Source organism: Notamacropus eugenii, chromosome 4, assembly GCF_028372415.1.
Source record: "Notamacropus eugenii isolate mMacEug1 chromosome 4, mMacEug1.pri_v2, whole genome shotgun sequence".
Taxonomy (NCBI): domain Eukaryota; kingdom Metazoa; phylum Chordata; class Mammalia; order Diprotodontia; family Macropodidae; genus Notamacropus; species Notamacropus eugenii.
In genome coordinates, this window is record NC_092875.1 from 400,215,366 (window position 1) to 400,237,017 (window position 21,652).

Sequence of the window (21,652 nt, forward strand, 5' to 3'; positions counted from 1 at the left end):
TTCTGAATCATGCTCAATTTTTTCCTCTCTCTTTCATCCTTTTATTTAGTTAGTAGCCACATCTTGTCAGTTTTACTTCTGTAACATCTCTCATCCATTCCTTTCTCTCCACTCAGATGGCCATTACACTAGGTCAGGTCCTCATCACTTTTGCTTTAGTTCAATGTTTCAAGCTTAGTTTAAAAATTTTTTTCCCCAACAAGCAGCCCTATCTGTATGGAATGCATTATTTTTCCCCCAGACCCTTCTTGCCTCCTACCCTATTGCTGTACCGGGCAGAATCCTCCCAGTCCTTCAGGCTTGCAACGTAGGAGTCATCCTGGATTCCTCACTATCTCTTATCTCCCATATTGATTTGTCGCCAAGGTCTGTCAATTTCACTTTTGCTACATCTCTTCCCTGCCACCATCACTTACTCTGGAGCAGGGCCCCATCAACTCATGCTTGGACTGTTGCCAAAGTTTGCCAGTGCATCTACCCATGTCATATTTTTCGCTACTCCAATCCATTCTCCATTTAGCCACCAAAGTGATTTTCCTAAAGCACAGATCCGATTATGTCACTCCTCTACTCAATAAACTCCACTGACTTCCTACTGCCTCTAAGAACAAATTAAAAAAAATTCTGTTTATCATTCAAAGCCTGTCAGATGAATAATGTTTTATGGGAAGCATATAAAAGGAGAATGAAAAAAGTTATCCCTTCATTAGCCCTAAAATGTTGTATTTGTTAAAATAATCAGGTGGTATTATTACTGGTTAGATCATTAAAACTTGGATTTTGTTAGTCTCAATTACTGATACTCAAAACAAAATTATAGTGTTTTAGAAAGTTAGAGACAAGCAATTCATTAAAACCAACTGATTCAACGATCTAAAAACTCAATTACGCTGCCAATTATTTGGTTTTTTAGAAGCTGTACTGAGGGTCACACAAAACATAGTGGAGAAACACCTAGTAGTTGTGAGAAGGCTGCCACATAATTCTGTGCGTGTTCATCCTTCGTTGCTGAATAAGACCATGCCACCAAAGACGTAACGACATGACTTGAACTTGACTTTTTTTTTTTTTTTAAGTGAGGGAGGGCTGTGCAGGTCACCAGCCTCATTTCTCCTCCAGAGGCATCTGAATCCAGTGACCAGATATTCATCAGGATGACTTGAGATGACCCAGGATGAGGCAATTGGGGTTAAGTAACTTGCCCAAGGGAGAAGCCATAAAAAATGAAATAAGCTGAATGTGAAGGAAAAGAAAGTGGGTCACTCATGTGGGAAGAGTGAGAGAGAGATAACTGGTGTAAAGTCTGCATGCTTCACTATTATAAAGTACTCAACATCAAATGATCAAGAGAAAGGCCTTCAGTACCCTACATGCATCCTCACTGCAGGATTTATGGAAGGATATGGAGAAGAGTTATCTAAAACAGGAAGGTATGAACGGCTTGCGATCAGTGTGGGGAGTACCTGCTTAAATCCATCACTGAGATTCATCCAAGTAAATATGTTTAAAACAAGAAATGCCAATAAAATTCAGTGTCTATAAGAGTGATAGCTTTACTTCATTGCTATCTGCAATGTTTTGGACTTCAGTTTCTTTGCTATTATTTTTGTTAAATATATGTTGCACATTACACTTTTCTATAAAACCATGCTAATTTTCATTCTTTAAATGAACTTTTTTATCTAATATGTACAAAAACATCATAGATATTCTTATAAAACTTGAAATGCAGTATATCTCTGGTAACTGGATGATACAAGGTTGTATTTTTCCCAATATGGTCTGTAATGAATAACACTGGTTTGGTTTTGTTTTCATTATCATGCTTTCTGGTTAATGAATACAACAAACTACTTCAACCTGCATCATCGACACTGACGCCAAAGACATTTCTTAATAAAAATATTATGTATCGTCAAATTAAAGTTGTAGAGTATACAGTGATTTATGGCCCAAAGGTAAACTTTTAATGGCTGGAGTATTAAGGGAGACACTAGAATGTTTGTAATTTTATGCTGATTTTAACAGCCCTAATAACTTTGGGTCAAAGTGAAAAGGTAGAAAGCACATGCAAAATAAATGAGATCTATGATAAAAACATATGTAGATACTGGAAACATGCCTCTAATAAGTAGGCTTTCACAAGTAATTGTTTTATTAATGACATGAATTATGGAATAACAGGATACACAAGATAATTGCAACATATCATTAGTAGGCATTCATCTTGCAATTTTTTATTATTTCCAAAGTATAATCTCCCTCAAGACTACTTTTGACCACTCAGCCACCTGCACCAAAGACACACCTCTGCGTCCATTTCTAATGCAGACAGCTGTTTTTTCCCCCTTCTACAACTCATATACAGAATTTTCCCTTCCTATGATTCACACATTTGCTTATTCTAATGGTGCTTTCCACATGAGAGCACTGACTTTGTCAGAATTAATCTATGTTGAAAATGACATCATGTTTTTTCAAATTTGTAATATTATTTTTAAAGGTCTAGTATTATTTATGTCCAAAAAAGATTTCTCACATAAGATATCTTGGGATTTTCTTTTTTTCAGGCCTTGTAAAATATTATGTTTACAAAATCTATTCCTAATAATATTTTGAATTACTTTATCTAAGAGTATGTCATCATAACGGAAAAAGAGAAAATAAACAAATTTTATAGCAACATAGGATCAGAGACAGAAAATGCGCCATCATCTAAAGTCTCTTTATTGATGAAGAAACTAAGATGTAGAGAAGTTAAGTCAATACATGTGCGATCAATGTGGGGATGCAAAGAAAGGCAAAAACTCAGTGATTTTCATCAAGAAACACACACCATTATGGAGAGACACAATGCCAGTAACTATGTACATATAAGATACAGACAGGAAAAATGGAAGGTAACTGCAGAGGAAAAACATTAGTAGTTGGAGGGATGGAGCAGGACAGGCCTACTGTAGAAGTAAGGATTTGGCTGAGTACTGAAGGAAACTAGGAAAGCTGGGAGGTGGAGGTGAGAAGGGAGAACTTGCCAAGTGCAAGGGACATCCAATACAATGGTCTGGAGGTAGGAGAAGGAATATTATAGACGAAGAAAAATAAAAGGCTAGTGTAGCTGGATCATAAAGTATGCAGAGTGAGAAAAGTGTACAAAAGTATAGGAAAGAAGACTAGAAAGGTACAAAGGGTCTAAGTTGTCAAAGGTCTTAAAGGTCAAATGAAGCACTTTATAACTGCAAATTTACATTTGCCATAGTTTACTGAATAGAAAAAGTGATGACCATTAATCTATGATTCAGGAAGGATCATTGTGAGAGCTTAGCAGAGAACTGATTGGAGTGGGGAAAGACATGAGGGAAGTAGACCAATTAAAGGTCATTATAATAATCTGGGCATAAGGTAGGGAAGGCCTGCACAAGGATGGTACCTTGTGAACAGAGAGAAAGGGGAGATAATAGCAATAATAATAATAATAGCAACTAACATTTATATAGCACTCTGTGCCAGGCACTGTGCTAAGTGCTTTAAAATTATCTCATTTGGCAGGGGAGCCAAGATGGCGGAGTGAAAGCAACGACTCACCTAAGCTCCTGGACAAATTCCTCTGGATACCTCTGAAAGGAGAATCTGACCAAACTTTGGAGGTGCGGAATCCAGTGGGTGACAGACTTTGACGGATTCGGAGCCCAGGTTAGACTGGAAGGTCCACGGAAAGGATCTGTTCCGCGGGGGTGAGCCCCCAGTGCACAGCGCAGCGCAGTCAGCGCAGCGGGGCAGAAGGGACCTGAGAAGCCTGAGAGTGGCGGGCGAAACCAGCGGAGCAGGAGACTAGCCAAACCAAGCCGGTGAGAGCCGCTGAGCGCCAGATATCAGCGCAGCAGCCCTTGAAACCTTCAGCCTGAAGACTAAACTTCGGTAAGTCACCTACTTGAACTTTCGGGAGCCAGGATGGCGGAGTGATCAGTAAATGTTCTCTCCTCCCCGCTGATGTCTGTAAAAGAACCATAAAATATTTCCCCAGAAAAATACTGGATCGGCGGGAACAGCAGAAGGGGGCAAATACTCTCATAACACCAGAGGCTAGGAAAATAGCAAAGGGGGATTCTTCTTACTGTGGCGGAGGCAAGCTGGAAGGACAGAGGACCCAGGGCAGAGAAAATTCGCACTGAGACCCAGGCAAGCCTCAGCGCTGGGAGAAGAGCCCCAGGTGGGGTGGGAACACGCATTAGCATCTAGGCGTGCCTCAGCCCTCCAGGGGAAAAGCGAAGACAATAGGGAAGCTGGGATCACCATCCCCTGACCTTGCCTTTGCCTCAGGTCAGCTGAGGAGATCTCTTGTGACCAGACCACTCCTCCCACACACCTAACAAGCTAACCCCAGGGTTGATCTGGGAAACAAAAAACAAAAACCTGCTTTTAGCTTCTTCACACATCAGCTCAACACAAAGTTCTGTACCTTCTGACTGAAAGAACCAGAAGCTACAACACTCAGCCAACATCATGAATCGGAAAAAGCAGAGGAAAAGTGAAAAAACCATAGAATCTTTCTATGGGGATAAGGACCAAAACACAAACACCAAAGAGGTCAGAGCTGAGACTGTACTTCCATCTGAAACTTCAGAAGGGACTATGAATTTCTCGCAAGCACAACTAGCTTTCCTAGAACAGCTGAAGAAGGAAATAAAAGAAAAACTGGCCAATGATTTTAAAACTATAAAAAAAGAATTCACTGATGAGAACATCACCCTGAAAAAGAAAACTGAAGAAATGGAAAAGGAAGTTCAAAAATTAACTGGAGAGAATAATTCCCTAAAAGGAAGAGTTAATCAAACGGAAAAGGAAACCCAAAACCTAATTGGGAAAATTGATCAGATGGAAAAGGAAACCCAAAACCTAACTGGGAAAATTGGTCGATTGGAAAAAGAAGTACAAAAATTAAATGGAGAAAATAGCTCCCTAAAGGGAAAAATTGGTCAGATGGAAAAGGAGATGCAAAAGCTAACTGAAGAAAACACTACAATGAAGATTAGAATTGGGCAAGTAGAAACTAATGACTCAATGAGGCAACAAGAATCAGTCAAACAAAATCTAAAGAATGAAAAGATAGAAGAAAATGTAAAATATTTAATTGGAAAAACAACTGACCTGGAAAATAGATCCAGGAGAGAAAATCTAAGAATTATTGGCCTGCCAGAAACCCATGATGAAGAAAAGAGTCTGGACAATATCTTCCAGGAAATCATCAAGGAAAACTGTCCAGAAGTACTAGACTCAGAGGGCAAAATAGTCATCGAAAGAATCCACCGTTCCCCTCCCGAAAGGGATCCCAAACTCAAAACCCCAAGAAATATAGTTGCCAAATTCCAGAGCTATCAAGTGAAGGAGAAAATACTACAAGCAGCCAGAAAGAAACAATTCAGATATCAAGGACACACAGTCAGGATCACACAGGACCTTGCAGCTTCTACATTAAAAGATCGAAAGAATTGGAACCCAATATTCCGTAAGGCAAAGGAGTTGGGACTTCAACCAAGGATCAACTACCCAGCAAAGTTCAGCATAACATTTCAGGCAAGGAGAAAGTCATTCAACGAAATAAGGGATTTCCAGAGCTTCCTGACCAAAACACCAGAACTCAATAGACAACTTGATCTTCAAATGCAGGTCTCCAGAGAATCATAAAAAGGTAAACAGAGGGGAAAAAACAAAAACAAAAACTTGCTACTCAATTAGGGCAAACTGTTTACCTCCCTATAAGGGAAGATGATACCTGTTAATCTTGAGAACTGTGCAGCTATTATGATAAAAGGGATATATGTAGAGGGAACGGGCATAAAGTAAATGATGTCATGTCAAAAATATGATTTAAGTATGAGAAGGGAATGTAATAGGAGGTGTGGAAAGGGGGAAGCAGAAAATGGCAAATTATATCACAGGAAGAAGTACAAAACTATAGTAGAGGGAAGGAGGGGAGGGAGATGAGCATTGTTTGAGAGGTACTCTCATCTGATTTGTTCAAAGGAGGGAACAATAATCTTAAGTAGATAAGCCTAACTAGCTCTATAGGTAGTAGGAGGGGAAGGGGGAAGAAAGGGGAGGGTGGCTAAAAGGGAGGAAAGAAGCAATAAGAGTAAAGGGAACTAAAAGGGAGAGGGGTCAAAAGAAGGAGGGGAAGGCTGCAGGAGGAGGGGGAGAAAAGTGAATACTATTGAGGAGGGGAAGGGAGACGGGAGAGCTAAAAGCACAAATGGTGGGAAAGAGGTTGGAGGGAAATACACAGATTGTAATCATAACTGTGAATGTGAATGGAATGAACTCTCCCATAAAACGGAGACGGATAGCAGAATGGATTAAAAGCCATAATCCAACAATATGCTGCTTACAAGAAACACATTTGAAACGGGGGGATACACATAGGATAAAGGTCAAAGGATGGAGCAGAATATATTGTGCTTCAGCTCATGTAAGAAAGGCAGGAGTAGCAATCCTAATCTCAGACAAAGCAAAAGCAGAAATAGATCTAATCAAAAGGGATAAGGATGGAAACTATATCCTGCTAAAAGGCACCATAGACAATGAAGCAATATCATTACTAAACATGTATGCTCCAAGTGGTATAGCATCCAGATTCTTAGAGCAGAGGTTGGGGGAGTTGAAGGAAGAAATTGATAGCAAAACTATACTAGTGGGGGACCTCAACCTCCCCCTCTCTGAACTCGATAAATCCAACCTCAAAATAAACAAGAAAGAGGTTAAGGAGGTAAATAAAACTCTGGATAAGGTAGATATGATAGATCTTTGGAGAAAATTAAATGGAAATAGAAAGGAATATACTTTTTTCTCAGCGGTACATGGAACATTTACAAAAATTGACCATGTACTAGGACATAAAAATCTCACAATCCAGTGCAGAAAGGTAGAGATAATCAATGCATCCTTTTCAGATCATAATGCATTAAAAATTACATGTAATAAAAGGCCATGGAAAGAGAAACCAAAAATCAATTGGAAACTAAATAATCTAATTCTAAAGAAGGGTTGGGTTAAAGAAGAAATCATAGAAACAATCAACAATTTCATTCGAGAGAATGACAATAGTGAGACAACATACCAAAACTTATGGGATACTGCAAAAGCAGTTATTAGGGGAAGTTTTATATCTCTGAATGCTTACATAAATAAAATAGAGAAAGAGGAGATCAATGACTTAGGCTTGCAGTTGAAAAAGCTAGAAAAAGAACAAATTGAAAATCCCCAAGTAAATACCAAATTAGAAATACTGAAAACCAAAGGAGAGATTAATAAAATTGAAATAAAGAAAACTATTGAATTAATAAATAAAACCAATAGTTGGTTTTATGAAAAAACTAATAAAATTGATAAACCTTTGGTCAATCTGATTAAAAAAAAGAAAGAAGAAAACCAAATTACTAATATTAAAAATGAAAGGGGTGAACTCACCTCCAATGAGGAGGAAATTAAAACAATAATTAGAAACTACTTTGCCCAACTTTATGCCCACAAATTCGATAATCTAAACGAGATGGATGAATATTTTAAAAAATACAAACTGCCCAGATTAACAGAAGAGGAAGTTGAATACTTAAACAACCCCATCTCAGAAAAAGAAATTGAACAAGCCATCAATGAACTCCCTAGGAAAAAATCTCCAGGGCCAGATGGATTCACAAGTGAATTCTATCAAACATTTAAAGAACAGTTAATTCCAATACTACATACACTATTCTTGAAAATTGGGGAAGAAGGAGTCCTCCCAAATTCTTTCTATGATACAAATATGGTTTTGATACCCAAACCAGGAAGAGACAAAACAGAGAAAGAAAATTATAGACCAATTTCCCTAATGAATATAGATGCAAAAATTTTAAATAAGATTCTAGCAAAACGAATACAGCATCTTATCATGAGATTAATACATTATGATCAGGTAGGATTCATACCAGGACTACAGGGCTGGTTCAATATTAGGAAAACTATTAGCATTATCGATCACATCAACAACAAAGCTAATAAAAACCACATGATTATCTCAATAGATGCAGAAAAAGCTTCTGACAAAATACAACACCCATTCCTACTAAAAACACTGGAGAACGTAGGAATAAAGGGAACTTTCCATAAAATAATAAGCAGTATCTATCTAAAACCTTCAGCAAGCATTATATGCAATGGGGATAAGCTAGATGCATTCCCAATAAGATCAGGGGTGAAACAAGGTTGTCCATTATCACCACTATTATTTAATATGGTACTAGAAATGTTAGCTGTAGCAATTAGACAAGATAAAGATATCCAAGGAATAAGAATAGCCAAAGAAGAAACTAAGGTATCACTCTTTGCAGATGATATGATGATTTACCTAGAGAATCCCAGAGATTCAAGTAAAAAATTACTAGAATTAATAAACAACTTTGGCAAAGTTGCAGGGTACAAAATAAACCCACACAAATCTTCTGCGTTCCTATATATTAGCAACAAAATCCAACAGCAAGAGATAGAAAGAGAAATCCCATTTAAAGTTATGGTAGACAGCATAAAATACTTAGGAGTCTACCTTCCAAAACAAACCCAGGGATTATATGAACACAATTACAAGACACTTTTTGCACAAATAAAGTCAGATTTAAGTAAATGGAAAAACATTAGTTGCTCATGGGTAGGCCGGGCTAATATAATAAAAATGACAATTCTACCCAAATTAATATACCTATTTAGTGCCATACCAATTAAACTTTCAGACAATTACTTTCTAGAGCTGGACAAAATAATATCAAAATTCATTTGGAAAAACAAAAGGTCCAGAATATCAAAGGGACTAATGAAAAGAAATGCTTGGGAAGGTGGCCTAGTGCTACCAGACCTCAAACTGTACTATAAAGCAGCAATTATCAAAACCACTTGGTATTGGCTAAGAAACAGAGAGGTAGACAAGTGGAATAGACTTGGCACTCAAGATGCAGTAGGCAAGGAATATAGGAACCTTCTGTTTGATAAACCCAAGGACCCCAGCTTCTGGGATAAGAAATCATTGTTTGACAAAAATTGCTGGGAAAACTGGATAACAGTGTGGCGGAAATTAGGCATAGACCCATACCTGACACCGTACACAAGAATAAAGTCCAAATGGGTACATGATTTAGGTATAAAGATTGATACCATGAATAAACTGGAGAAGCAAGGAATAGTGTATTTATCAGATCTATGGAGAAGGGAAGAATTCTTTACTAAAGGAGAGATAGAATGCATTATGAAATGCAAAATGGATAACTTTGATTACATTAAACTGAGAAGTTTTTGCACAACCAAACCCAATGCAACCAAAATCCGGAGGGATGTAGTAAATTGGGAAAGAATTTTTACAGCTAAGCTCGGGGATAAAGGCCTCATTTCTAGAATATATAGAGAACTGATCCAAATGTATAATCATACAAGTCATTCCCCAATTGATAAATGGTCAAAGGATATGAACAGGCAATTTTCAGAGGAAGAAATTAAAGCTATCTATAATCATATGAAAAAATGCTCTAAATCACTATTGATTAGAGAGATGCAAATCAAAACAACTCTGAGGTACCACATCACACCTATAAGATTGGCAAACATGACAGAACAAGAAAATGATAAATGCTGGAGAGGATGTGGAAAAGTTGGAACACTAATTCATTGTTGGTGGAGCTGCGAGCGCATCCAACCATTCTGGAGAGCAATTTGGAACTATGCCCAAAGGGCTACAAAAATGTGCATACCCTTTGACCCAGCAATATCGCTACTAGGACTATATCCCCAAGAGATCATAAAAATGGGAAAGGGTCCCACATGTACAAAAATATTTATAGCAGCACTCTATGTAGTTGCCAAAAACTGGAAGTCAAGGGGATGTCCATCAATTGGGGAATGGCTGAATAAATTATGGTATATGAATGTAATGGAGTACTATTGTGCCATAAGAAATGATGAACAAGAAGACTTCAGAGAGGCCTGGAAGGACTTATATGACCTGATGCTGAGTGAAAGGAGCAGAACCAGGAGAACTTTATGCACAGCAACAACCACAGTGTGTGAGAGTTTTTTCTGGTAGACTTAGATTTGTGTAATAATACAAGAACTTCTTACCAAAAAAAAAAAAAAAAATCCCAATGGAGGATCTCAAGGCAAAATGCCTGCCACACTCAGAGAGAGAAATATGGAAGTCACTCACATATTGTAGCAGATCATGTTTGTGTATGTGTATGTGTTTGTGTATCATGTTCTGATTTGTTATACGATTTCTTTCATTTATCTTAGTCTGACTACATAGCATGACTATAGTGAAAATATACTCAATAGGAAAGTATATGTAGAATCTATACAGAATTGTATGCAGTCGTGGGGAGGGAGGGGGGGAGTGGGGGGTAGGTGGGGGGGATAAAATCACAATTGTATGGCAGTGATTGTTAAACATTAAAAAATAATAAAAAATAAATAAAAAAAATAAAATTATCTCATTTGATCCTCACAATCATGGGGAAGAAAATGCTATTATTATCCCCATTTTACAACTGAGGAAGCTGAGGAAAACAGAAGTGAAACAATTTCTCAGGGTTACACAGTTAATAAATGTCTGAGGCCAAATTTGAACTCAGGTCTTCCTGACTCCAGACCTGGCACTCTATCCACTATGCCACCCAGCTGCCCACAGATGTTGTAAAGGTAGAAATTATAAGATTTGAGAATATATTTGATACATAGGATGAGCATAAGTAAAGAACTGAGAATGAAAAGGAAGTTTCCAGCTTAAGGTAGCCGGCTATTTTAGAAATCGTTCTCCTTCTGGTCATTTTAGTATAAAACAGCTGATACAATTTTTCCCATTGTATTCTGGACTCACGCTTTATTTTTAAAAATAAGTTTATTATTTGTTTACTTTTAACATTGTTTTTTAATTTTGAGTTTTGGATTTTCTCCATCCCTCCAGTCTCTCCTCCACCCACTGAGAAGGCAAGCAATATATTATCAATTATATATGTGAAATTATGCAAAACATATTTTCTTATTAGCCATGTTGCAAAAAAAAAAAAAAAAAGACAAGAAAAATAAAACACAAAAAATTATTTCAATCTGTACTCTGACTTTGTCAATTCTCTCTCTGGACATGGATAGCATTTTTTACCATGAGTCTTTTGGAATTGTCTCAGATCACTGTGTCGATCCGAGTTGCCAAGTCTTTCGTTGCCAAATCTTTCAAAGTTAATCACTGTTACAAGACTGCTGTCATTGCTCTTCTGTTCACTTCACTTTGCATTAGTTCATATAAATCTTCCCAGCTTTTTCTGAAACCATCCCTCCTCTCATTTCTTCTTTTTTTTTAATTTTCACATTAGTCATGTTGTAAATAAGTATTAGAACCAATGGGAGGAACGACAAGAGAGAAGAAACAAAACAACAACAAAAAAAGATAAATAATCTGCTTTGATCTGCATTCTGATTCCACAGTTCTTTCTCTGGAATGTGGACAGCATTTTCCATCATGAGTCTTTTGGAGTTGTCTTAGATCCTTGCATTGCCGAGAAGAGCCAAGTCTATGAAAGCTAGCTATCACACAATGTAGCTGTTACTGTGTACAATGATCTGGTTCTATTCACTTCACTTTGCATTGGTTCATATAAATTTTCCCAGGTTTTTCTGAAACCATACCACCCATCATTTCTGACAACATAATAGTACTCCATTACAATCATATACTACCACTTGTTCAGGCATTCCCTAATTGATAGACATTCTCTCAATTTCCAATTTTTTGCCCCCACAAAAGGAGCTGTTATCAATATTTTTGTACAAATATGCCCTTTTTCCTCTTCCTTTGATCTCTTTGGGATACAGATCTAGGGAGAGGTATTGCTGAGACAAAGGGTATGAACATTGTTACAGCGCTTTGGGTAAAATTCAAGGTAGTTCTCCAGAATGAATGGATCAATTCACAACTCCATCAATGGTTCATTAGCGTTCTAATTTTTCCACATGCCCTCCAGTATCTATCAGTTTCCTTTTCTATCATGTTAGCCAATCTGATAGATGTGAGGTGGTACAGTTATTTTAATTTGCATTTCTCTAATCAATAGTGATTTAGAGCATTTTCATATGACCACAGAAATCTTTGATTTCTTCTTTTGAAAACTGCCTGTTCATATACTTTGATCATTTATTAATTGGGGAATCGCTCTTATTTTTATAAATTTGACTCAGCTAACTATATATCTGAAAAATAAAGCCTTTATCAGAGAAATTTGCTGCAAAATTTTTTTCCTTGGTTTTCTGCTTTTCTTCTGATCTTGGCTGCACTGGGGTTTTTTTGTGTAAATCTTTTTAAATTTCATGCAATAAAATTATTTGTTTTACTTTTTAGATCCTCTCTATTTCATTTAGTCATAAATCCATTATCCATAGATAATTATATAACAGCATGTCTTGCTTTTCTTTATGCAAAAATGTTTTAATTTGATGTAATAAAAATTGTATATTTGTCTATGTTCCCCTCTATTTCTTGTAAATTCAAGAACTTTTGTCCTAGTTATAGCCGATAGATACCTCTTCCTCGCCTCTTCTGTTTATGATACATTTTACATATAGTTCATGAATCCATTTGGAATTTATTATGATGTATGGCATAAGATGCTGGTCTAAACCTGATTCCTACTAAAGTAATTTCAAATTTTCTCATCAGATTTTGCCAAATATTGTATCCTTACTCCAGTAAAGGGAAATTTTGGATATATCAAACACTATGCTACTACATTCTATTGCTTCTGGCTCTTATGCACCTAATTTGTCTCATTTCACAAAACTTTTCTGTATTTTAACCAGGAACAGATAATTTTGATGATGATTGTTTTGCAGTCTAGTTTAGGATCTGGGACTGAAAGTTTTCTTACTCCACATTCCACCCTCCCATTATTTTCATTATTTTTCTTGATCTTAGATTCTTCCAGAAGAATTTTATTATTATTTTGTCAAGTTCAATAAGTTAATTCTTTTGTAGTATGATTAGTAGTGCACTGAATATGAATATTAACTTCACATTTTGTTGTTTTTATTGTATTGGTACTGCCCTACCATGAACAATTAATATTTGTCCAACTTTTAAAGAGCAACGATTTTTACTACTCTCCTATGCTGACTCTCAATACTCCATATTTTTATATTATTGTTTAACAAATACTTTTAAAGTGATTTGATGTGTTAACTTTTCATCTAAAATAATGTATAAATATGTGGAATATGAATACTGTTTAAGCACTGTTCTTTCATAACACCTGAAATCATGGGATTTATAAAAATCATATAACCTTATACCCTCATTTCACAGATAAGGAAACTGAGGTTCACCAGACTTAAGTGAATGACTTGTCCATAATCCAATCTCTGACATAAGTTTGTCAAGATCCCCATTATTCTAAATTACTTTCCTGAAATATCTTCATTCAGTTATAAGGTCTAACAAGAAAAATATCTGAGTAAATGTTAAGTAGAAATAATGATTTGTTTGAGCTAGGAAGAAGGAAATTGATAAGAGTAATAACATATAGGGTAGAAGAGAGGAGAAAAATTTAGTCCATCTGTTTCATATTTGGTTCAGTTCAAGTTTAGTATAGTGAGAGGTTGTAAGCAAAGGGGAGAAAATTAAAATTGAGATCTTATGACTTTGATATTCCTTTTTAAGTTGTTAATATTATGTGTGTTCGTCCTTCGTTGCCAAAAAAGATCATGCCATCAGAGACATGACTTGCATCTGACTTTGTATTGAGTGAGCAAGGGCTGTGCAGGTCACCAGTCTCACTTCTCCTCCAGAGCCATCTGAATCCAGTAACCAGATATTCATTAGGATGACTGGAGATGACCCAGGATGAGGCAATTGGGGTTAAGTGACTTGCCCAAGGTCACACAGCTAGTGAGTGTCAAGTGTCTGAGGTGAGATTTGAACTCAGGTCCTCCTGACTCCTGCACTGGTGCTCTATCCACTGCACCACCTAGCTGCTCCAAGTTGTTAATACTATATAATGGTAAATATCAGACATCATAGGTTTTGAAACAAAATAACATTCTATGAAATAAATATAAGTGTTTATAAACATAAAATCTGTTTATCATTTCCATATATACATTATTTGAATGATCAGTGGTCATCTTTTTTGAAAAAAAAGGAATTGATGGTATAAAGACTATTCACAAACAACTTCCCTGTTTTACGCATGAATTTGCTACTTCTGTACGTAATAATATCAATTATTACTTTCTACTAAGTATTAAAGTACCCAGTCATAATAATATAGCCTATTCTCATGATTTAATTAAAGACATGTCTAAAATAGTTGATCTGGTAGAAAAAGTTAGTGCTGGAGGGCTTTGAGAAAACAAGTACATGAATTCACTGCTGGAAGAGTTGTGAACTGGTCTCAAATATTCTTGAAAATAATTTGGAATTACATCTTAAAAGTTACTTAACTGTTCATACCCTTAATGAAGCGACCCATTATTTGATTTACATCTCAAGAAGCAATGACAGAAAGAAAACAGTGACAGGTATTAAACTAGTCATAGTAATGTTATTTGTAATTTTTTTAAAAAATCTTGTAAAATAATAGGCTCAACTAAATTGTAATGTGGCTCAACAAAGTTAAAAAGTAATGGAAAATTACTTTGCTGAAAGGAATAATTATGAAGAATAGAGATAAGCATGGTAAAACTCTGCTCCCATACAACGGACAATGTTGGTTCCAAACTGCTTAGATGAAGACACTTCTTTCCTGATAAGCTTCAAAAAAGAAAAGTAATATACTGTTATTCACAATCATATCAGATAGTTTTGCACAATTGTTTTTCTTATGGAAATGTATCCTGGAACAGGATGGTTACTGCCACATGAATGATGTGTCAAAATGCATTAACAAATTTTGCAATACTTGGTCTGAAAAAAAGAGATTAGTACTTTGGAAATTCTTGTGTAGTCATATTCATGTGCCCTGCGGAGGCAACTACTAAGATACTGATAAATTGGTACCCTGGAAACTTAACAGAGCTGCAATTCACCCATGAGGTCCTTACTGGCTATACTGAATACCCCTTGACTCAAAATTTCCTTTGCTAAGTGTATGCCCTAAAAGAAGTCACTGATAAAAAGATTCCAAAATATTCATAGAAGCACTTGTTATATCAGCAAAGAACATAAAGTAAAGCTGGTGTCCAGCAAGTGGGAAACGGCCAAATTGTAGTACATTAAATGCAACAGCATATTAATGCATAAAATGTTATCAATATGGAGAACACAAGGAAGCTTGGGAAGTCTTTTTGACACTATTGAAAGAAACAGAACTGGAAAAATAATGACTATAATGTCAATGAGAAGATAACTAAAAGGAAAGTGAGTGCTGTGAATGAACAAGCTCACCTCAGAGAAGAGTTTAGAACACAGACCTCCCTCTCTTTCTTGCAGAACGGAGGGAAAATGAGTGTGGAATGCCGTATATGTTGTCAAACATGATTAATGTGTTTGGTTTTGCTTAACTGAAGTTTTTCTTTTCTAATCATGATCACAAAAGGATGACATGCTGCAAAGATGAGGGAGAGGAGATACAGTCAAGAATGAAAATGATATAAAAACAAAAGACATTAACTTAAAAGAGAGGAAAAAAAGAAAATAGCTTAGCTCTTTTCTTACCACTTGGAAAGTAGCTGAAATGTAGCACTGAGAGTAAACAACAAAGTTTGGACCAAGTACAAAAGCAACAGAATGGGGTAGTGCCTGATGCTTAAGCCATCAACTGCGGTGAACTGAGACACACCCAGAGCTTTACCATAGAAATGTAAAATGTGTGTTTTAAACACATTAAGAAACTATGACATTAAAAAGAATAAAGAAAAATAAATTTGACAGCACCGGGTTTTTATAAAGCTATTATAAAAATTATTTTTATATGACATCAATTTTTCTGAAAATTGGGAATAAAATGTATGATAATTATATATTAAACTGCTGCAGCAATAGGAAGTTACTGCTTTCTTGGAAGAAGAACAATTTGATGACCTTTAAAAATGTTCCTTTTGTTCAATGAATGTGTGAAATAGACTAATAAAAATTTATTTGATATAAAAATCTTTTTTTTTTTAAAAAGCATGATTTTATTCTAAAATAGGCATGGTTGTCAGAAGAATAGTTTTACTCAGTAAAGACTGGCATAATGAGAAAACTATAAAGTACTGTAAACATTGGGTTCAAATGATCTTTATAAAACTAAGTGATAAATATCAGAATGTCATATTTAGACAACTAATTCAATAGATTTGTGATTCCACTGACATAGACATTTGTTCATCTGTGTAATTTCTTATCCTTGTTCTTCCATATATTATCCACAGAACTTTCACTCAGAATGTTGTAGGTCTTCCTTAAGATCCTATTACATTTCATGGGAACTAATGGAGCACTTAAGCTATTATCCCTAGATCTCCTGACTATGACCTTACCTTTTCTAATCATATTTTTCTTCTGATATGCTTCACATCATTTCTTTAACACAGGCTAGCAATGGAAATATGCTGCAGCATATTTGTTCCCAGAATGTGTGACTCTTATTCCTCAACTGATAAATAGTCAAAGGATGTGAATAATTTTCAGAAAAAGAAATCAAAGCTAACTATAGTCATGAAAAAATGCTCTAAATCACTATTGATTAGAGAAATACAAATTAAAACAACTCTGAGGTACCACCTCATGCCCATCAGGATTGACTAACATGATAGAAAAGGAAAATGACAAATGCTGGAGGGCGTGTTAAAAAAAAAATGGAACACTAATAAACAGTAGGTAGAGTTGTGAACTTATTCAATCATTCTGGAGAACAATCTGGAACTATGCCCAAAGGGCTATTAGAAACTGTGCCATAAAATCTACTAGGTCTGTATCTTAAAGAAATCAAAGAAAAAGGAAAAAGGTATGTTTGCACAAAAATACTGATAGCAGTTCTTTTTATGGTGGCAAAGAATTGGAAATTGAGGGAATGCATAACAATTGAGGACATGCTGAACAAGTTGTAGCATATGAACATAATGGAATACTATTTTGCTCTAAGAAATGACAAACGGGGTGCTTTCAAAAAAAACCTGGGAAGACTTACATGAACTGATGCAAAGTGAAGCTAGCAGAACCAGGAGAACATTGTACATAGTAACAGCAACATTGTAACAATGACCAATTGTGAATGAGTTAGTTTTTCTGATCTATATAATAATCTAAGACAAAATCGGAGCACTACTAAGAAAAAAAATGCTATCTGCCTCTAGAGAATGATAAAGATTGAGTGCAGACGGAAGCATTTTTTAACTTTTATTTTTCTTACTTTATTTGGCAACATAGTTAATATGGAAATATATTTTGCACAATTTTATATGTATAACTGATATCACATTTCATGTCTTCTCAGAAGGTGGGGAAGGGGCACGAGGGAAAAAACTCAGAATTTTAAAAAACAACTATGCTTAAAAATGAGGAAACAAGCAAAAAATGTGTGACTTCATTAAGCACATGAAAACAACCTTCATTTATCCAAGACTATGGTACTCCAAGATTTATAACCATATAGCATTTTCAGAATGTTTGGGTTGAAAAAAATAGGCTTTTGGGTCAGAGAGCACTCTGGGTCACTGAAAGCACTGTATAAAACACCCTTTTGTTTTTGTTTTGAGACTGGGTCTGCCAATCTTGCTCAGGATGGAAGGAGGTACAGTGGCCAATCATAGGACCAGCCCTACTACTGATTAACACAAAAGCTCTGACCTGCTCCATTTCTGACCAAAGCTGTTTTATCCCTCCTCAGGCAATCTGGTGGCCCTCCATTCACAGGGCCTTACTATACTGACACTAAACTTAGTGCAGATACCTAATCAACAGCTCACTTTAGCTCTGGTCTCCTGAGTTCAAGGGATTCACCAATCTTAGACTCCCTAGCAGGAAGGATAACAGACATACGCCATTACGCCTGGCTCAATTCTACAAATGTAATCTAGCCGTCTTTCTTCATTCTTTACAACTCTCGGTTCAAGTTACTGTCCATCTTCAATGTCTCACCCCAATTTTAGGTACAACCACAGTAGAATCTTATATTCCGCAATTTTCAGGACTCTGTATGAGCTGGATTCAATTTAAGAAGATCAGGGTATAGCAGTTCCTTTGTGGTGGTAAAGAATTGGAAATTAAGGGGATGCCCATCAATTGCAAATGGCTGAAGGAAGTTATGATATGATTGTGATGGAATACTACTATGATATAAGCAATGAGGCTCTCAGAAGAAACAGGAAAGACTTAAACAAACTGATGCAAAGTAAAATGAGGAGAACCAGGACAACACCATACAAAGTAACAGCAATATTGTAAAATGATCAGCTGTGAATGACTTGGCTATTCTCAGCAATGATCCAAGATAACTCTGCAGGACTTATGATGAAAAATGCTATCCATCCCCAGAGAAAGAACTGATGGAATCTGAATAAAGATCGAAGTATACTTTTTTAACTTTATTTTTCTTGTGTTTTCTGTCTATGTTTTCTTTCACAACATGACTACTATGGATATGATTTGCATGACCACATATGTATAGCCTATTTTGAATTGCTTGCCTTCTCAGTTGGTTGGGAGGTGTTGAGGGGAGAAAGGGAGAGAATTTGGAACTCAAAGTTTTAAAAATGGATGTTAAAAATTGTTTCTACATGTAACTGGGGAAAATAATGTACTAAATAAATGCCAAAAAATTGTTTTTACATGTAATTGGGGGAAAATAAAATGCTGAAAGAAAAAAAGATCAGTGATCTAGCGCTAGAAAATTAATCTTAGAGGCTATGTGAACCCTCCCATTTTATAGATGAGGAAATTGAGGCCTACAGAGGTTGTAACTTATCCAAAGTCACATAGGTAGCAAGTAGCAGGGCTGATATCTGAATCCAGCTCTTTATAATATCTAGCATTTACAAAGGGATAACTTTACAAGTTATCACATTTGATCTTTACAACCACCCTATGAGATAGGTGCTATTATCATCTTCATTTTACAGATGAGGAAGCAGAGACTGAGAAACACCAAATGACTTGCTCAGGATCACACAGTTAATCAGTGTTTGAGGCAGGATTTGAAATTGGGTTTACCTGATTCCAAAGTGCACTCTATTCACTGTGTCACCTCATCGTCTCTGAAGTTAAAAGAGAAGCTAGAATTGACCAAATATATATAACAAAAATCTGTTGGAGGCGACTCAATTTTAAAGGTACTCAGGGATTGTTTTCCCTATTTAAGAAAGTAAGGCTCCAAAAGAACAGAAAAGACCGTGGACAGGACAATCATGTCCCTAACTATAATCCTTAAACAACGTGTTTACCATGAATTTGTTAAAATCGTACACAGTTTTATGACAGAGGAACCCAAGAAACTTGTTTGCACCATCTAGTAACTCTTACAATCAAGGGAGCCATAAAATATAAGGACATATGCCTGCCCAAACTATTAGCCAGTATCACAGAACATTACCTACGGCCGATCAGAGAGAGATTCCCTGATGATTATGGGGTTAAATGATGGGGGACAGACTGTGACAGCATCAAAAAAAAAATCAAACAGGGTAGAAAAGATTGTTTTCCAGGTGCATGAAAAGGACAACAGGATGCCAAAAAAAGGCTTTTTAGATGGCTATTTCAAGCACTGTATATAGGAATTTAATTTCAGGCACCCTTGAAATAATTAAAGTAATGTGGTAAAATGAAAGAAAACAAACAGCAACTATGATAGACCATTTCTGATATGGAGGAGCTAAGTACCACGGGGATTATAAACTCTTTGATAGCAGGGGGACTCTCAATAGATGGACAGACGGATAGATAGATACACACACACACATACACACAAGTATGTATATTTAACAGAACCTAATAAAGCTCTCAATGCTCAGCATATGATCAATATTTGTGGAATGTAATTAAATGTTGTGAAAAAGAAAAAGAGGGTTAAGATGCAAATAAGTATTTACTGGCTTAAAAAAGTGTGCATATACCCACAGTCTCATTAAGACTGTTTATATGAGGCTTTTTAACTTTACTTACAAAGGTACTACTAAACCAAAGCATCCTAAAGTATAATATTTTAGGGAAAATTTATTTAGAATTGTTGGGGTAAAGTTTGCCCTTGAAAAATATTCTACATAAATCAAACGAGTATATGGCTTCTTAATAATTGTACCGTACTTAAGGACTATCTAAATGTTTTCCTTTGCTACACAACAGGAAACCATTCTTGCATTATTAAAATCTGGAAAAGCTAAGATATTTAAATATTCTGGCTCCACAGTTTATTTTTTTAAATCTAAGATTTGACAGCCTTCATAAGAAGCTCCCTGCTACAATGACTTGAAAAGAAAATATTCTATATTTCTCATGCTAGAATACAAAAAATAAAAGAGTTGATTGTAGTAAGATAAGAAGGCTCTAGTTATCAGGAAGATGTGCAACCAAGTCTCTATAGTTTGGAAGGAGTAGTGCTTAATAGAGTATGTAATTTGTCTGCTTTGAAAATGTGCTAATCAGCTTCCCAACAAGAAGATACACAAAGGGATTAAAAGAGGTTTAGTCTCCAGTGCTCTTTTTCAATAGGAGCTGAGTAGATTTAATGTTCATTTGCCACAAATGGTTTCATTAATTGTACTTCAGCTTTTCTCTGCTCCATTTGAGGCTTTATACTTAAGAAAGGTAAATCCATCCCTAGAACAGACTTGCCAATGGTGATTATTTTTATGAATGTAATGAAGCTTCAATGTATAATATGGCGGTCACTTATTCTTCTATGGTCATTTAAAGAATATCTTTAAATACATCATGAACTACAACTGTAAATCCCATGCAATAATTTATTATTCAGAAATTATGATTTATTTCATATTTCAAGTAATCTTATATTTTACAATTAATACACTTGTATATGAATATGCACACTGAGTGTCTATTTGTAATGTTAAAATAATTTAGTGCTAGACTTAAAATGTAATGAGAGCACACAGTTCACATGGGGTCACCTTTCCTCCTTTCACTTTAGGTCAAATTTCTCAGGATCCTGATAACCTTTGGGAAATCCCAGGCTTAATGTTCAGTCTGGTCTCACATATTTATATCATTCAATTATCTGCTGGTCAGCTCCTTGATCTACCTAAAAGCCCCAACCAATGACTGCTTAACACATCTCTCTGGATGTGGAGTGAAACCTTTTATTATCTCAAACTGCATGTTGATGTCAAGACTCCTATACAGTAGTAACACTGAAGGAAAGAAACAGAAAGAACACAGAAAAAGAGAATGATAGAATGGTTTACAGCTGCCTAAAAGCTTAAAAGATAGTTAATAAGAAAGTGCCTATTTTTGTCCTCCCTCTTTCTCCTATCCTGGCACACATCACAATCAGATTTGGCTATAGGACTGACCATGTCACCCTCCTATTCATGAAACTCCAAAGGCTCTCTGTTGTCTGTTATATCAAACTCCTCCTTTTGGCATTTAAAGCCTTTTATGACCTGGCCCCAACTTATATTTTTAGTCTTAATATATATTATTCCCCTCTGTACAAACTAT

At 35.9% G+C, this 21,652-nt stretch overlaps 1 protein-coding gene and 1 pseudogene across 1 annotated transcript in view; one reads left to right on the forward strand and one right to left on the reverse strand.

The window, feature by feature from the left end:
- Positions 1 to 21,652, reverse strand: part of NDUFAF2 (NADH:ubiquinone oxidoreductase complex assembly factor 2) — a 220,875-nt gene that overhangs the window by 152,560 nt on the left and 46,663 nt on the right. The window lies entirely within an intron of this gene.
- Positions 1 to 21,652, forward strand: part of LOC140498767 (large ribosomal subunit protein eL32 pseudogene) — a 40,165-nt pseudogene that overhangs the window by 1,123 nt on the left and 17,390 nt on the right.